This window comes from Apodemus sylvaticus, chromosome 14 (genome assembly GCF_947179515.1).
Source record: "Apodemus sylvaticus chromosome 14, mApoSyl1.1, whole genome shotgun sequence".
NCBI lineage: Eukaryota > Metazoa > Chordata > Mammalia > Rodentia > Muridae > Apodemus > Apodemus sylvaticus.
The window spans coordinates 70516417-70532698 of NC_067485.1; the positions used below are offsets into that span (position 1 = coordinate 70516417).

At 47.1% G+C, this 16282-nt stretch overlaps 1 protein-coding gene across 3 annotated transcripts in view; it reads left to right on the forward strand.

Annotated features, from left to right (window-relative positions):
- Positions 1 to 16282, forward strand: part of Frmd4a (FERM domain containing 4A) — a 219105-nt gene that overhangs the window by 7827 nt on the left and 194996 nt on the right. The window contains exon 1 of one of the 3 annotated variants that reach the window (XM_052157217.1): positions 1545 to 1709. The exons of 1 other annotated variant lie outside the window; for it this stretch is intronic. The gene's annotated coding sequence lies outside the window, so the exon portion shown is untranslated. Of the gene's footprint in view, positions 1 to 1544; positions 1710 to 16282 lie in introns of those variants that run through there. One more of the 3 variants, XM_052157214.1, reaches the window with a different exon arrangement.

Here is a 16282-nt window from a genome sequence, read left to right on the forward strand (position 1 = left end):
GGAAAAAGGCAGGGGCCTCAGTTTCATTGTGAAAGAGCTGGCCTCTGTATTCGGTTAGAACCATCACTGGCTCTGTAAGTCTAGAGGAAAAAAATCTGATTCAAACCCAGTTTCACATTCCTTCTTGATCATATCAGCCTGAAATGAGGCTGCTGGTCCTTAGTGCGATCCTCAAACACTCACCCACCAGCCACCCCAACAGTAGCTGCAAAGTAGTTCTCTCCGGTTGAGTGTGAGGCAGCTGAACTGTCAGAGATTCTCACCAGAGGTCCTTGGGAGAGAATCTGGAAGAAGGGAGAGACAGTTGGATTTGGATGTAAACAGGCCCTGTAGCTCAGTGGTAGAGCTTTTGGCTAGCACCGACAATGGCTAGGTGTCACCCCCCACGTAGATGCAAGGATTTGTTTTCTTGATAAAAGTGAGTTCACTGCCAGCCATCATGAAGTGACTCCCTTTCGCTAGGGTAAGAGGAAACCTCACCTCTGGCCTGGAGGTCATGCATTTTAAGAATCAAAGAGATGGCCAGGTTCTGAACAGAGATTGAGATGAATACTATTTTGCTAAGTGGGTGCTTGTGCCCCTACGACTTTTCTTTTCTTTTATCACCCGTGTTTTGACAATTTGTGGGGGGAAATGTGTCTAAAGCAATTTGAGCACATCAGGCAGTAAACATTTAGACACACAATGTGAATTGAGTTATTGTTCTTGTGAGTTCTTTTCTTGCCTGTTTTTGAAAGGGAGCCTGGCTGGTTCCTTTGCCTCCCCCAGGTCTCTTGAAATGGAAGTCTCCCTCTCCTAGGGACACAGGGAATCCTTGACAATAGCCCTATGACTGGGTTATCTTATAGCAACCTCTGTTCTCCAGGAGTTAAGGGAGATTAACATTCAAGACAATTGGACTAGGTCGGAGAGCAAGAGCTGCGCCTCCAGCCATCGGATCTGCATTCTCTAGCTCGCAGGGTAGGACTCGCGGCTTGGACTGGGGCTGGGTGGCTTTGGGTGTCTTGAAACGAAAAGGGGAGTCCTCCAGATCACACTCGCCCTCCTCAGAGTCTCCGTAAGCGCTTCAGATGCGCGCAACCTCTCTGGTCTCCGAGCTAACTTTGCGTAGCTTGCGGGTGCGGTTAGGAGCACTGGGAGAGAAGCCAGAGGCGGCTCAGGGGGTGACTTGGGGTGTCCTTGGCCGGCCGGATCGAGCGCTAGGGAGGCAGAAGATCTCATTGTTGTCCTGGGATCCAGTGGCGAAAGGAGGCCCCGCCAGCGGGCGCGCGCTCAGTCCCTGCTTCGCAAGCGATTGAGCGGCGGCCACCCCGCCAGGCTCCGGTGCGGGGCACCATGCGGAGGAGCGGGCGCCGCGGGCGGCGGGTCTCCGCGCGGGAAAGGGGCGGGCTGGTGGCCGTGCGCCCTGGCGCTGGGCCAGGCTCGGCGTGAGCAGCGGCGCGAGCGGGCGATGGGCTGACGGAGCCCCGTGGCGGGCGCGGCGGGGACTGGGGTGGCGGCGGGGGCGGGGACGGGGACGGGGACGGGCGCGCCAGCACCGGCGGGGCGACTGCGGGCGCCGCGGAGGAGGCGGAGGCGGCGCCGGGCTCCCCAGGCCGCCTGGTAGGCCAAGGGCCTGCGCCCGGGACGAATGGGAAGCTGCTTTCCGTGGACTAGCCTCTTACAACCCGAAGTTCCTCGGCTCCTTTAGAAGAGCACAAAAATAAAAGGTAACGTGTCTTTGTTTCCCGGTCGCGGCGGCAGGGGGGCGATTGATGGTGCTGTACTTCTGAACCCATTTTCCGGGGCTGGGCTGGGCGGCAGGAACCTGCCACTTCTTTTCTGGGGGCTTAGGGGCTTTTATTTCGCGTCTGTTACATTTTTAAAATGCAAGCCCCACGTGGGGCAAATACGATGCTGCCTTCTACCAGCCCTTCCCCCTACACACACACACACACACACACACACACACACACACACACACACACACACACACACACACACACACACACACGTTCCTTTGGCCTCACAACCCATGTTCTGAATTTCCCATGGAGAAAGAAAAGGCTTCTATAAGCTTAGCTGGTTGGGTTTTTAACCCCCAGCCCCTGTGTGGACATGTCCGGTCCTTTGGGTGCGGAGAAGGCTCTTTACAAGGTGGCCTGAGGCCGGGCAGCCTCAGCTGCGTGAGCCTGATGAGAGGACCCGGCTTTTCCTTTCCAGATGGCTGCAGAGTTTGATGCGGAGAAAATGGGAGCTGGGGAGGGGAAAAGAGGAAGGAACCCCCGTTAGTAGCCGCTTCTTTAAAAAATGGCTAAACGAGGTGCGTTTGTACTGCAGGCAGCTGCCCAGATGTTGGTGCACATTGGATTTTAGGAAGGTCTCCCCAGCACTGCTCTTTGAAAGGCTTAGGGACTGCCAGTGTGTAAAGGCTTAGGGACTGCCAGTGTGTAACCAGTAACTCACTGCCTTTCTCTGGTCCCTTGCTTGTTAGCAGAGTAACTGCTCAGTCAATTCAGACAAATTTTGCTAAATTTCCAAGGGATGGCTGTTCTAATAATAGCTCAAACCGTGGCTCCTTAATAGACATCCTCATTTTGAATGATGCAGCCGTGCCAGCTCTCTGGGAAGCGTGGCTTGCTGAGAGCTGAGATCCAATGCCTGGAGAGGACTCTCTGACCCCACCATGAATGGACCAGGCGCTGCCTCCCCTATGAATGGAACATCCCAACAGAGGCTGCCGCTGCTGCTCCTGGCTCATTTCAGTTGGAATCCTCCCGGAATCTGATGAGAGGGATGCTCAGGAAACCCAGACAGGCACATTTCTAAATATAGGATGGTCCCTGTTCAATTTTGGATTGATGGCTGCGTTTAACTGCAGGATGGTTCCACTGCCTCTACCCCCATCTCAGCACAGGCTAGCCTCTTCCTTCACCAAACCTATTGATTGATGTATGTGGGAAAGCACCAGTCAAAAAAACCCAGGACAAACTGCAGAGTTCATGCAAGGCTGCCACCCCAGGCTCTGGGGAAAGTACCTTCCGAGCTGACTGCAAACCTGCATCCCTGAGACTTCATGAATCAGGATATGCATGCCTGCATCAAAACATGCAACAGCGTGCTGGGCACCTGGAGCTGTATGCAGTAGACCACATTTCGTTGTCTTCTTATTTCTGGCATCAGACTCATTCATAGCTTTTGACTCCCAAAAACCAGAGCCTCAGAGCAGCAGAAAATCTGGTTTTAATTCTAAGTGTTCCTTGTCTCTCACAACCTAGAGTATCAGGAGAGGGCTAACTTGTGCATTGTCTTCTGTAGGCTGGATGACCCATTCTATCGCCAGCGAAGTTTTCTAAAGCACAACAGGAATGATAACCCCGTGGCAATTAGATCAGACCACATTTCATGCTTAGACACCACAAAGCTTCTTCCGTGTACTTTAATCGGAGGTAATATTTGGACATGGTTTGAAATGGCGCTGTAGGGTGTAGTCGAGGAACAAAAGTAGCCTCTAGAGAAGTTGCAAAGAAGTAAGGGCTGATGTGAGAAGAGATAATGTTATATTTATTTATTTTTAAGTTAAGCTTTTCTTGGATTATAGGGGAATGGTTTTAATAGACATGAGAATCAACAATGGTTTTAATAGACATGAGGATCTCTTTTGTTTGAACTAACTATGAGCTGTCACTGCTGTTGCTCTATTCTTTTAGGTTTTTTTTTTTTTTCTGTCCTGAACTAATTTGCTTAATAAGACTTCTTTTTATGGCCCTGGGCCTCTGTAATTTTAGACATCGTTGACAAGTCCCCTGGTGACCCAGCAGGTGGCTAGTGCCATTAGTATGATTTTGCCATTGGGGAAACTGAGTCCCCTTGAGGTTCAGCAAGTTTCTGGTTTCTTAATCCATGAGATTTGTATACCAGATGTGTACAGTGGTGATTTAATTGTCCCAGCAAAGTTAGAGCCCAAGGCATTGTCTGGGTCCTGGAGCTTTGGGAAAGCCTGTAGATAGTAGGTGGGCAAATGTTGTCAAGGAAAAGTCTCTTGAGTCAACCTTGGTCTGAGGGAGCAAACGTTGCCATTGTTCTGTAACGGGAAGGTGGAGAACCAAAACTTTCAGGAAGTCTACTGAGGGGCTGGGCTGGGCTGGGCGGCTTTTGTCTTTAAGTAATTGTGGGCTGGAAGTTAGATCTCCCCAAAGACTGTGACTAATTTTGCTTTCTAATTACTGAACTTGTGCTCACATTGTTTATGCTAATGACCTCTTTTCCCAGGGATCCCAAAAATCACATTCTTATCATTTACAACTCTACCCTTACCCTTATTGCATTTAAACTAATACTCACTGGGTGCCTGAGAACAGGAATTTACACTTTAAAGATTACAGAACAACATCTTTGTCCTTAAATGTTTTTCCCCCATCAGTAAATTTGTCTTTTTTTTTTTTTTAATAAACGGAAGAACAATACATCTTCTGGAGCAATTTCTAGTTTTATAGGTTGAACTGAGAAATATGCATGTTATCAGTTATCCAGCTTAGGAAGTTATCTTAAAGCATGCTATCCACAGCATCAGAAAGTCTGAGTCTGGGGTCACTACCAGCTTTTTAAGTCTTTCTGTCTCTGTCTCTGTCTCTATCTCTGTCTCTGTCTCTCTCTGTCCCCATCCCCCTTCCTCCCTTTAGTATTAGACATTAAACCCAGACATCTCGAGTGCTAGGCAACATCACACCGTCCTAGAGATTCTGGGGATCGCAGCTGCAGAAACCTAGCCCCTTTAACTTTTTTATTTAGAAGTAAGGTCTTAGCGAGTTGCTGGAGCTGCTTTAAACCCTCTGTTTAAGGCAGGCAGGCAGGCAGGCAGGCAGGCCTTGAACTTGTGATCCCCCGCCTCTGCTACCAGAGTAGCAGGAATTGTAGACATTCACCACTAGCCCTGGATAATCCTTTTCTTTCGTCATTCTTCAGTCCTTTCTGTTTTCTTCCTTTCTTCTTACCATCATCAGATATGCTTTCTGTCTCCTTGGGAACCTTCCCAGCATCTCTATTGGAGATGATTTCTGGCACCTTCTAGAAGGGTCTATTCAGCCTATGTCCTAGAAACTATTCTGCTTGTACTAAAGGAAAAAAGAGGGACCGGCTTCCCTCCCTTGCCAGGTTCGTAGATGACAGGGCCTATGTTGCCTGTGATATCCCTAAGGTTCTCCTATAGGATCCATCCTTCTCTACCTTGCTCATGTTCGGTCCTGGGCCTTGTACTGCTCTCTAGAAATATAATAAAAGGGAACAAAAGAAGATTCTGGACATCTCTGTAAAGAGAGGCTTGCAGCAAGACTAACGAGAGGAGGAACTAACTGTAGAGAACTCTAGAAACTTCTCTACCCTGGGCAACATTGTAGAGTGCGGGGGAACCTGGAGAAGGGGGCTACCAAAATCCAGCCTGTGGGAGAAGGAAGAGTGTTCATTGAGTGTTACCCAGCATTCATTCTAGCCTTAGTTAGAATAAAGCACCTCGAGAATGTTGTCTACTTCTGGGGTTTTTTTTCCCCTGGAATAGCTCTCCTTAAGATTAATACCACTTAAGAACTGGTGCAGTGTCTCTGGGAGCTGTGGGCTGCAGCGTCAATATTCCACAGAAAGGCCAGGGGGCTCCACCACTTGTTTGTACAGGAAGTTTTCAGAATCAGTGTGAACACAGCTTGTTGCAACACTCTTCCCAGCAATCCAATTAACTAATTCTCTCCTAGGCCACACCCCTCTCCATCTCTAGGCTCAGCATATCTATCTTTGACAATCCTGATCTTGAAGGGAGCCAGGTCCACAACCTGAAAGATTGTTCGAGAACTACCAATATAGGTCTTCTTTTACAGAAAATGAGCAGAACTGATGTTCAGTGCTTATCAGATTCCATGATGCTTATTCTGGGCGCCAGCTGCTGTATGTGATGTGTTTATAAAAAGATAAAGCAGTAGAAGATATGTTCTATGGGGGTGTGGTGAGGTGTGGAGATAGGGGTGCATCCCTCCCCGTGAGGGACCAGCCACAGAATGGTATAGAATAGAGTTTATTCGGGGTATGGGGAGGGGAGTTAAGAGGGTAGTAGAGGCAGAGAAAGGCAGAAAGAGGGAGAGAGTAGAGAAGTAGAGGCCGGCCATGACCATGTGGAGGGGGGGAAGGGAAAAGCTCAAGAGGGCAAGAGAGAAGCAAGAGGGAAGCAGGAGTAAGAGAGGGAGAAGGAGCAAGCATCCCCTTTTATAGTGGGCCAGGCCCACCTGGCTGTTGCCAGGTAACTGTGGAGTGGAGCTTAGACAGAATGCTAACATTATGACTTTTGATTCTTAAGGGTATGTATTGGTAGAAACTGGGTACCCCACTCTCCAAAGAAATCATTACCTTGAAGATAGAAATTTCTGCTTAAGGATACAAGCTACAGTTAATGGCGGATCACAGAGGAGTTACCTGGGTCAGTCAGTGGCCTTATTACCACCAAATAGTCCAACAACAACAACAACAACAACAAAAAGATGAGCTGGTGGTGTTAGTTTGAACTGAATGTGTAATTTCCCAGCAGGCGTGCAAGCTGGCTCTATTTCAGAGCCATCGAGCGTAGGACTTCGCTGTAAGGAGATGTCATTTCTCTCTTAGGCAGCATTTTCTAGATTTTTATTGAAAATGGTGTTCCAGGTGTTCATGATACAACAGGAGCAAAAATTTGTTGTCCAGGACGAAAGGCATTGGCAGGTACACCGTAGCCTCTGGCTTCAACTCTGACCACATCTGCATGTCCCCCTTTGTGCTTGTTTTAGTGTGTACTTGCCAGTGCATGACTCTTGCATACTCAGGCGGGGAGTGTAGCATGTGTCGCACGTGTATGTGTGGGCCAGAAGACGGCTGTCCTTTTCGCATTCCTCTGGGCCCATTTGTTCTTGCATCTTTAGGTAGGCTGGTCAGGGAGCCTCAAGGGGTCCTTGGTCTCTGTCCTTCTGGCCCTGGGAATACAAGGGCAGGTAGTCTTGCCAGACTTTTGTTTTTGTTTTTGTTTTGTTTTTTAAATGTAGGCTCTGGGATTTGAACTCGGGTATGTTGCCAAACAAGGCTGGCCCCTCCTGCATACATCTGTCCATTTAACACTGAGTCCATGTGAGCCACTGCTGCTCTTGGGAACTTTATACGTCCTTGTTGAATGAGTATGTGACACCACACTCCAACATTGTTCTACAGAGGCTCCATTAGAGACCTGATGTCGTGACCAGGAGTCACTATTATGCTGCCATACACTAAGCCTTCAAACAATGTGCTTTTGTTTCTGGAACAGGGTCTCATTCTGTAGCCCAGATTGGCTTTGAACTTCCTATGAAGCTTGCAGTGACCTTAAACTCATAAGCCCCCTGCCTCAGCTTCCCAAGTTCTAGGCTTACAGGCAAGAGCCACAACACTTTCTTTGAGCAATATTTCCCCCTTGTATCAGCTAATAATTCCCCTGTAACCTCTATGCCTGTTCTCCCGCCATTCCACCAGACTTTGCCTGGTCTTTCGATGTCCTTGACTTTCTTTGTCCCTACTGAATGAGGAATGAATAAAAAAAAAAGAATGGTGTGTCATGGGGAGTTACATTGACGCTGTATGGTGACAAATGGAACTCAGAATGGGAGCATCTCCAGGCTGTGCCATTCATAATCGTAAAACGCCCAATTAACACACTCCCCACACGCCTGTAAAGTGGCGAATCCAAACTAGGGACCCAAATAGTGCAGAGCCATCTGGATCTGAGTGACATACCTACAAAAGCCGGGTAACTCGGGCTGGCCTGCCCACTTCCTGGCTGCCTCTGACTACCCCCCAGTAAATATCCAATATTTATTTCTGTGTTGCTCAGAGAGGGAAAGTAGAGGAGGGGGAGGTGGTGAGGATGTGAAGCAGACTCAGAGCTGAGCACAATGTGAGGCAGTGTTCTGCCTTCTCAATCCCCTTTTATTGGGTCCGTTGAGTGTTTGGTAACAGAAGAACTATAGAGTGACCAGTGGCACAGATGTAGCCTGCAAGACTTGGCAGGAGTGTGGAGACATGCGCAGAAGGTGACAGACGATGTTAAGAGCCACGGTTCTGATGGTGAGGGCCTCAGGGCAGCCTGCACACTATATCCACATGTGATTTGGAGAACCATTGAACATTTTGGCGAGAGAGCGCTTTAGCAACGAAAGGCTCGCCGAGATCATTGTAACCATCGAGGAGGTGTCACATTGAGGAGCCTCGCCTACTGGACCAAGGCAAGCATCCCTGCCTTGTGGCAGGTATTTACACGATGCCTCAGAGTGTGACACACACTGTACACTGCGGCATCCTCGCCGGGTTTGTTATCTAGCCAGTTCTTCCACCCTCTGACTGTGAGACCTCTAGTGAACTCCGGCATCTCTCCGAGCTTCCCTAAGCAAAGTCACATTCAGAGGCTCACATGAGAGGACAGCTTTGAAGCACTTGAGATGCAAAACTACGCAAGATGTTTAGCAAAACACACATAGGGGTCTGTGGGCTGAATCAGTGGGTAAAGTTGCTTGCTACCAATTGTGATGCCCCGAGTTCCATCCCTGGGGCTCGAACTGGAAGAGACCGCTGACCTTCACATACATGCCATGGCAGTGTGTGCCCCTCCCCACATGCATGGATGGATAGATTGATTGACAGACAGACAGACAGACTGCTAATTTTTTAAATAAGAAATTTTGTCTCTGGTCTACCCTGCTGACACTGGAAAACTCAACAATACTAACTCTGCAGATATTTAGAACAATTAGGGTCTAAGAAGAAACATAGGCATAAAATGTGTCATATATTCTCCCTTATGATGCTGAAATGTCATAGAAAGGAGGACAATGGAGACAAACATTAGCTGACCTATTTGTAAAAGTCACCCCAGCCTTTCAGAAAGAGCTCGTGCAGGAAAACACATGACCCTAGCCATCATCACTACTGGGAACAGGGAAAGGTTTATAAAGAAAGGTAGTTAACAGGAATGGGGGCACCCAGTGATGTTATGGGGGGCATGAGGGTGAATAACCAGGAGATAATGAGAAAGCCTGAGGCTGTGTCTGGGTGTCAGTATGTTAGGAGGCATTAAAATGGAGAAGGGAGGAAGGAAGAGAGAAAAGATTTAGGCTTTGTGCTGGTGCGTTGCAGGCCCTTACCTTTATAAAAGACTTCAGTTCTCAAAAATGATCAGAAAGTTCACAGGCCTTTTAGAGTAGAGTAAAATTGAAACTGATGAAGATCATATCATGTAGTAGTGTTAGCTGCTACTTAGCATTGAAAGGGAAGACTCCTGTTGTGGGCCTCAGGTGAATAATCAGTAGGTGAGGGCCCTTCCCATCGAAAGACCCGAGTTTGATCTGCAGGATCCAAACGTGGTAGAAAAAGAGAACTGACTCCCCCAAGTTGTCCCCTGACCCCCACATATGTACCCACATTCATAATAAGCAAACAGACAAGCAGGCACTTGCACAGTTAATAAGCGACCATTAATAATTAATGTACTGCGTTAACGGCAGAAACCATATTACAGCCTGAAAATGTAGGATGCTTTTTTGGAGCCCCATCCCCAGATTGCCCAAATCACCCAATCATACTGAAGATCCTAGGTTAGTATCCCTGCAAAATAAGAAATTAATAAGCCAACTTACCTAATATTTAACTAAGTGATCTGCACCCTTGACTGTGTTAAGTAAAATGAGTCAGACTGAGCAACGCCAGGCTTTCTGGTGATGGATCAACTAGATGCATAGACTAAATGTGTTAAACATATGCATAAACGGGAAGTATTTATAGAACATTCTATCTGCCCGCTTCCAAGACTAGGCTATACTTGAGGGATAACCTATGGCTATCTTTTTGCCTAGACAGGGTGGAACATGTCTGTTATTTCACAGAGAAATTGTAAGCTGGCATTTGTGTGTGGTTGCTTCCTTTCTTTCTTGTGGAAAATATGGTTTTTGTAGTCCGCAACAATTTGGTTTGTGTCCCTTCCCGTTCCCAAGGCTGTAGCATAGTCAATAGAGATTCCAAACTATTTTAATGCTGAGTTCTACAACTTCCAACTTGGAAAGATAGCCAAATATCCAGAGAATAATCCCCAAAACACAATCCTTTGTTTCTCGTGGAGCTAGAGTCTTTTCGTCTTGCCAATAGAAATGACCACACGCCAAGAGGAGGAGCAAAAACTCAGCTGGACTTGCGTTTTATATTGACCACAGGAGGGGGAAATGACTGCATGTTTGTAGGAGCGGTGGGCTGAAGGGCCCAGGGTCCTGTAGTCTGCAGGCATAGCTGGAAGGTGAAGAGTGAAGACGCCAACTGCCAGGCCAGTGTCTCGTGCCTTCTCATCTGATCCTATTACGTGGGGTCATCTGTCTGTCACACCAGCTTCGTCATGGCTGCTTCTGGGTCTTGCAGCTTGTCGATTTCTCCATGCTCTTTCCCCCCACCCCGATGATGTCCCCGGATTCAAAAGATTTCTGCTGCCTTTCTCTTTGTTACTGGGAGCGCCACCTGTGGTTTTCTAATTACTCCTCTTCCTCTTCCTCCCTGAGGCTTTAAAATCATTGTCTTGTGAGGGCTGACTCACCAGTCTGCCTCTCCACTTCCTCTCAGGTTGGGATGCAATGTGTAGTCTGGCCTCAGCTGCCCCTGCATTGAGCTTCTTACACTTATTGTTTCCAAAACCAGATCCACCATTTGTCAGTCTCTTCAAGCAAGGTGTCTGCTCCCACAATCTTGTCTCAGGATCTCTGCTCTCCCGAGTCATTATAAAACCACTACAATCCATCCATTCACCACTTTCCTGTCCCGGCTCACACTTACACATCTGCATACACACACACACACACACACCTTCTCCTCTGCTCTTGTATCCCTTCTCTGTCTGCGTTTCCTGTAGACTGAGTTCCTCAGCATAAAACAAAAGGCCCTTCACACACACACACACACACACCACAGCCTTTCCTCTGACCTTGGGACTTAACCCTGTGGCTGAAACATATTGTTTATTCTTTATCTGGAATAGTACCTCCTCCTGATCCTCTAAGTCACAGCCTTATGTGGTGTACAGATGTGTGTGTGTGTGTGTATACAGGTGTGTGTGTGTGTGTACATATACAGATGCATGTGCACGTGTAAGTACATACATATGGAAACCCAACCCAGACCCAACCCATTTCAGTAGGATGCCAGTGAGAACACATTTGTCATGGAGGAGCTTGTGGCCAAAGAAGAGGCAATCAATTTAAATGAACAAATTATTAGGATACTGAGTGTGGGAACTGCCATGGAAATGAATAAAGCAGTTGGAGAGAGGTGTGAAGAGTATCATTTGATTTTATCTTTCGTGTAGTGTGCATATGAGGATATGTGGATATGTACACATTGTGTGTGTTGGGAGGGGGCTATGCATTGCATGGGTGTGCATGTTTCCATGGAAACCTGAGGTCAACATCAAGTGTCTTCCTCCGTCGTCATTTTCCACCTTATTTTTTTAAGATTGGCTCTCTTACTGAACCTAGAGTTTATCAGTTGGGCCAGGCTGGACAGCTAATGGGCACATCACTGATTTGAGGACTGTTACATGGGTGCTGGGGACTCAAACACTGGTTCTGGATTTGCATGGCAAGTGTTATACTGACTGAGCCATCTTCCAAATCCTTACATTGCAGTTAACACAGAGTCAGGGTTGGAAAGCGGTAGAGCTCTTCCCTAGCCTGGTGAGGGCCTGGGATAAAAGGAGGCAGATGTGCGATCTCAGGGAACCAACCGCAAGAGACTGAGTGTGGCAGAGGAGAATGGATGGACAGTGGAGGTCACACGGGCCTGGAAAGGGCCTGCACTGCAGAGCAAGGCAGAGCTAGGAAACCCCTGTCCCCCCAAGGACGGCATGGGGGATGGTCTGGACATTTCTAGGGTGAGACTGCAGGGACGGAAGTGTTCAGCTGGGTGGCGATTACAGGAACCCCTGTGAGTGAGACAAAGGTCAACATGCAAAAGGCCCAGGCTCTGGGTGGCGTCTCCCCTGGCAGACATGCGATTTTCCAGCAGGCTACCTGTGGGATGCAAAGATAAAAGCGAATCCAGATTTGGGAACCAAAACTGGTAGATGATGTAGATGATAGAGTTGCCCATATCTGCAAGGAAAGGCTTCGGGGAGTGGTGTTATGTGTGATTTTGGCTAGACATGCTATGCTGGGCTTTATCCATGGTTAGACGGTGTTAAAGCGTCAGATGGTACACACCTGTATTTGGAAAGTGGAGGTGGGGAGATCATGAGTTTCAAGGCTAGACTGGGCTACATGAAAGCTACAAGCTGCTTTGGGTTACATAACAAAATCTTGCTGAAGGAAGAAGAGAGACAGGGATGCACACTAGTTAACTCAATAGCTCCTGATTGTGATCATGTTTGGGGAAAGAATATTATATGAAAAACAAGTTAATTTTCCAAAGGACATACCACTGCTGAGATGTGCTTTTGCATAAATGAAGCCTCCCCTGTCTGATGGTCTCTTTCTGACATGCAAAAAGCCTGTCTCTAAACTCCCAAGTCTTTGGGATTTGTTGACATATCATTGACTTTTATTGTGCAAATTTAATGTATAAATTTAAACTATGCCGTTGGACGTTTAGGCACATCATCTTTTTGATGTGTGGTGCAGGCTGAATTTGAATTCTCTATGGAAAGTTTGGCATGCGTCTGTGCCCATGAAACCATCCCCACCATCAAGAACAGCACCTCAGGGCCTGGAAAGGTGGGTTTCATGTGCACTGGGTAAAGGTGCTTGCTTCTGAGCCTGGCAAGCTGGGTTTGATCCTGGAATCCATGCAGTGGAAGGAAAAACCCAAGTCACACGAGATGCCCTCAGACATCCATGAATGCTTCATGACATGTGCATGTATCACACACACACATACGCACACATACACACGAACACACGAGAGGGAGAGAGAGAGACAGAGACAGAGACAGAGAGAGAGAGAAATCAGCTTCATATTTCTAATCTAATTTTTAACTTTTCTCTATTGCCTCTGTCTTGTCTCCTCTCCCCCTTCCATCTGTTCCCCTTAATCGGTTATCTTAGTTGAGAACCTTTTGTGTGTTAAACTCTGTGCTAGACACTAGAAAATATGTGAAGCTGAAGTCACTATCCTGCCACCCATGTTTGTCCTGGCTGAAAATTCTGGCCCTCCTGATATCACTGACAAATTCCAGCCTCTTTTCCAGGTCTTTCTCAAGAGCACAGTGTTTGGCTATCCAAACACTCTGAGTGGCATGCATGGTAAACTCTTTTAAATTAAAACACGGCCAAAGATCAGAAACCTTGTCATAAATTAAACAGCTCTGATCTAGGCAAAAACCCATCTTTTGTCTCTCCTTGCACAGAAAGAGCCCAAACAGTAGGTAGGGTAACTCTCTGCCTCTGTTTCTACAAGTCATCAACATCATAATTACCTCCTGCGGGGAAGCAGTGTCCAATTAGGATTTTTGATTTGAATAACAGATACAATGTAACATCCTTCTTTCTTTCTGTGACTGCGCCCTAATGCTATGCACCCTGCACAGTTTAAGCCCTCCTGTTTGTTGGGATCTCTGCTGTGGAAGGCTCTGCTTTATTTCCAGTAACAGCAGTTCCACCTGGAGTCTGTAGACCTTGGAGGGAGAACTAACGCCCCCCTCCCACACACACACACCTGATCCATTATTCCCACTGCTAAATGACTGTGAGTTACTGCGGTATAGAGCTGCTGAGGCACAGTCAGGAGTCCAGAAGCAGGTCTAGTGTAGGGTGCTCCACAGGGCAGGCGGCCAGTGTGGGAACCTCCCTGAAGATGAATGGAGAAGGAAATGTGCCATTGGAGCTCAGGAAAAGCAAGACGCCCCTGCCAAGGGCATTCTAGTGGGATCCGCTCCAGAGAACTCAGTTATGTAAACACCCAAGCAGCAGGCGCTGGTCCAGATGGACTGCCCTGTATAGATGTCAGGGTAGCTGTCAAAACGTCTTTTGATGTAAGCACCATGCCTTTCCAAATTCTCCTTGTACTTTTTATTGATGTTATGGGGGCTGGCTTTCTAACTTCTGGAGTTGGAGCCCTGGGACCACCCTATAGGAAGGGTGCTTCGGGCTTCTGGAACGCTGGAAACTTCACCCAAAGCTAAGCATTGCTGAGGTTGCCCACGGGGGTAGCGTGCCTCATCCCCTGACTCTAGACTCCCCTGCACTGAGCCTCCTAAGACGGGACTGGCTGAGGCGTCATATGGCTCTAGAGTGGGGTCCTGCCAGCACAGGTGGCCTGGTGGCTCACGCCAAGTCCTTGACTTTTTTTTCCTCTATGTGTTAAGAGCCACTAAGGCCCCAAGTGCGGAACTTACAAAGCTTACAGACGTTCTAGAATATCATTTCCCGCCGACCTTGGCAATGGCTGGTATACTACATAAAGAAGACCATTTCAGGAAGAAAAGCATCTCCAAACCATCTTATTCATGTGGCAAGCTGTGCCACCAGCTATCAATGGCAGCTAATACTACTTCTGCTGGATGTGCAATGTTAGATACTGTTTTCACTGGTGTCATGGGATCCCTGGAATGGGCAACTGAAGGGAATCTCAGGAAAGCCAATCTATCGTGGCAGCCAAGGGTAAGGTACATGGCACAGATGGCTTTCTCTCTTTGTGTAGACCAGGAAACAGAGAGCTCAGCCGGAAGTAGACAAGGCTATAGCCACTCTGAACCTGGTCCACTCATCAGTGAGCCTCTTCCTCTAGCTGGGTCCCCATTCCTAAATGCTCCACAACCTACTGAGTCAGCACTCAAGCTGGGGACCAATTCTTCAAAGACAGGGGCTTGTGAGAAGTGTTTTGTATGCAGATTGTAACATGAAATCATATGGGCATTTGAATACATGTGTTCACAAACCCATCTCAGTGAATGCAGGTTCCATCCTAAAAATCCTCTTCTGCCAATTGCCCTTGAATCAACATAAAAAGATAGATACAATTTAAATATATAACTGTTATGCAAAAATATGTACTGAGCGCCTGTCTATACCGGCAGTTATATTTTATTACAGGCACACACATACTGCCATCTAAATGCCGATAAAATATTTACAATACAACCATGAAAACCTGTTGTTTTATGAGACCCACAGTTGTAAATGGTGCAGTATGATAAAACCAAAATAACGATATAGCCAAATATAAGTTTTAAGTGTAAACAAAAATGAATGATTGATTTAGATATTGGAGTGCAGTCATATGACCAAAAAGATGTCATCGGGATTTTTGGCTATTGAACACAGGACTATTCCACCCAAACATCAGCAGTACACTTGTTCAACACATAAATAAAACAATGAAATGGCATTCATTCATTCATTCACTTTTGGTCCTGGAGACTGACTCAGGGCTCTTTGTATGTTAAGCAGGCGTTCCACTACCTAGCTATACTCCCAGTCACAACATTATTTTTATTTTTTTATTTTGTGAGATTAGGGTCTTAGGTAGCCTAGGCTAGCCTTGAACTCACTGTGATGTCCTTCCACTTCTGATTAGTCTGTGTCCACTTTTCAGGGGCCAGGGTTGCAAGCATGTACCACCATGGCCAGTGTATATAGTACTGTGGTCATATATGTTGTGGTGCCCAGCACATTACACAGGAAAAAGGAAATGTATGTGTTCATGACTGTTAGTCTGGTGTATTGCTTTCTGAAAGCCTTCTTGCACAGAAAACAAATGTTCTGTCGCACACAATTGGATGTATTATTATTATGGGAAACTATGGTTCATATTTCATCTATTAAAATGAATACATTTTCTTGAAATCCTTGCTTATACCTGTGCACAAATGCTCACATCTTGTCCATCACAACTTATCAGAGAGGGGGGGAGGGATGACTCAGAGCGCTTCTGTGTCACCTTCCCTGAGCTTAGCGAGCTGTTCTACAACCTCCCTGCTTTCTGTCTCTCCTGATCACTTGTGACTACAGGATAACTCATTCCATTTTGAACAGTGATGTCTGCTTACCGAATTGTCCTTTAATGAATTTGAATGTATCTTCTGGGACTTCTACCCACTGATTGTATGTTTCGCCTACAAAGAAGCAGTTCTCCTTGCTCTTTCTACATATCAAGTTAGGAATGGCTCTCCTTCTGGGCCCAGGGCAGCTCTTCTGCTTGTCTGTTTTCTGCCTGCACTGGACAAAGCCTCCCTGTGCATGCGGGAATGCATCATAGGAAGATGATCGATTACACGGTCATCCTGCCGATAGCCTGTGAT